This window comes from Acipenser ruthenus, unplaced genomic scaffold, assembly GCF_902713425.1.
Source record: "Acipenser ruthenus unplaced genomic scaffold, fAciRut3.2 maternal haplotype, whole genome shotgun sequence".
In the NCBI taxonomy this organism is placed as follows: Eukaryota; Metazoa; Chordata; class Actinopteri; order Acipenseriformes; family Acipenseridae; genus Acipenser; species Acipenser ruthenus.
In genome coordinates, this window is record NW_026708742.1 from 22,501 (window position 1) to 25,000 (window position 2,500).

Consider the following 2,500-nt stretch of genomic DNA (forward strand, 5'->3'; position numbering starts at 1 on the left):
TCTCCCATAAAGGCCAGTTTTGTGAAGCACCCGGGCTATTGTTGCCATATGCACAGTGTCTCCCAGCTCAGCCGTGGAACACTGTAACTCCTTTAGAGTTGCCATAGGCCTCTTGGTGGCCTCCCTGACTAGTGCCCTATACGCCCGGATACTCCGTTTTTGAGGACGGCCTGTTCTAGACAGATTCACAGTTGTGCCATATTCTCTCCATTTCTTAATAATGGACTTTACTGTGCTCTGAGAGGATATTCAATGCCTTGGAAATGTTCTTATATCCTACCCCTGATTGGTGCTTTTGAAGAACCTTATTCCGGATTTGCTTTGAATGTTCCTTCACCTTCATGATGTAGTTTTTGTTAGGAAATGTACTAACCAACTGTGGGACCTCCCAGAGACAGGTGTATTTAACCTGAAATCATGTGAAACACCTTAATTGCACACAGGTGGACTCCATTCAACTAATTATGTGACTTCTAAAGACAATTGGTTGCACCAGAGCTTATTTAGGTGTGTCATAGCAAAGGGGGTGAATACTTATGCAATCAATTATTTTCTGTTTTATATTTGTAATTAATTTAGAACAAGTTGTAGATTTTATTTTTCACTTTGACATTATGGACTTTTCTTGTGTTGATCAGTGGCAAAAACTCCCAATTAAATCCATTTTGATTCCATGTTGTAACACAATGAAATGTGGAAAAGTCCAAGGGGGGTGAATACTTTTGAGAGCCACTGTATTTCTTAGCAGACACCCTTATCCAGGACGACTTACAATTGTTACAAGATATCACATTATTTTTACATACAATTATATTATTTTTCTACATACAATTACCCATTTATACAGTTGGATTGTTACTGGAGCAATCTAGGTAAAGTACCTTGCTCAAGGGTACAGCAGCAATGTCCCCCACCTGGGATTGAACCCACGACCTTCTAGTCAAGAGTCCCGAGACCTAACCACTACTCCACACTGCCGCACTGACCATAGTCAAAATTGAGCTACATGACCAGAGTCACCATTGAGCTACATGACCAGAGTCACCATTGAGCTACATGACCAGAGTCACCATTGAGCTACATGACCAGAGTCACCATTGAGCTAAATGACCATAGTTAGAATAGAATTGACTAGAGTCAGAATAGTGCTACATTGGAGGCTGTGTGGTCCAGTGGTTAAAGAAAAGGGCTTGTAACCAGGAGGTCCCCGGTTCAAATCCCACCTTAGCCACTGACTCACTGTGTGACCCTGAGCAAGTCACTTAACCTCCTTGTGCTCCGTCTTTTGGGTGAGATGTAATTGTAAGTGACTCTGCAGCTGATGCAAAGTTCACACACCCTAGTCTCTGTAAGTCGACTTGGATAAAGGTGTCTGCTAAATAAACACATAATAATAATACATTACCATAGCCACAAAAAACCTTAGTGGACAAAGTGGGTCTGGGTGGCCGAGCGGCAGTTCCAGGAGGTCGGCATGAAGTAGTGACTTGCTCTCATAATGCTATTAGATAACAGATACACTGGGGGGGTAAGTGCATATTACTAAGGGCATGGTCTTTTGATCAAAAAAATATTTAAGTAAAAATAATAAGTCAAGCCATGTGGGAGGCTCTGCACCCCGGGCAGAGTTCCCATTCACCCCTGGCAGCTTCCACTTCCCTGGAAGTCTGTCTGTTGCCCTCCCGTGCCTGGCGCCAGATCAGGTCGGGCTGGAGGCTCTGTTTTCGGCTTGGGGAGGCGGTGGGTCCCCTTACAGTCCTGGACTTCCATGCTGATGGAAGTATGCTGCCCTCCCGCGCCTGGCGCCAGATCAGGCCGGGCTGGAGGCTCTGTTTTGGGCTTGAGTAGGCAGTGTGGGTCCCTTACATTTTTTTATTTTTAATGCACTTTAAGTCTCTTGCCTTCACGGGGTTTGGAGGCTCTGTTTTGGGCAACAGTGTGCCATTTGTGTCGCTGACTTTGAGTGCACTTGAAGCCTGTTGCCCTCGCAGGGTTTGGAGGCTCTGTTTTCAGCAGCAGTGTGCCGTTTGTGTCCTTGGTGACCTCCATGTTTTTGCTGCTAGAGACTAAGTCCCGTTGTGGACATGGTCGTGTCTACCTTCAATGCGAGCCTTTTGGTGGACATGGTCATTGGCCAAGCACTTTAAAAAAAAAAATCCTATCTTTAACATTAGATGACCATAGTCCGGACTTTTTTGGCTCCGCCAGAAACTAAGAGTTGAAAAAGACATAGTCATGTCGCCTATCTTTTACATGACATGACCATGACCATAGCAGGGCAGTTTATGGAAGTCTGTAAACGGCCGAGATTGAAATGTCCTGCGGGGTGGCAGCGACTCCTTGGCAGTGTGACTTCGGCCCCGTTGCCCATAAAGACTCCATGTCTGAGATACAACGGGGGGACCCGCGGAGATTTCCGTCGACAGGGTTTTTAGAACAAAAAATATTTCTAAGTCAGGACGGAGGTGTCAGAAAAATGCTTGTGAGTGATCAGTTGAAG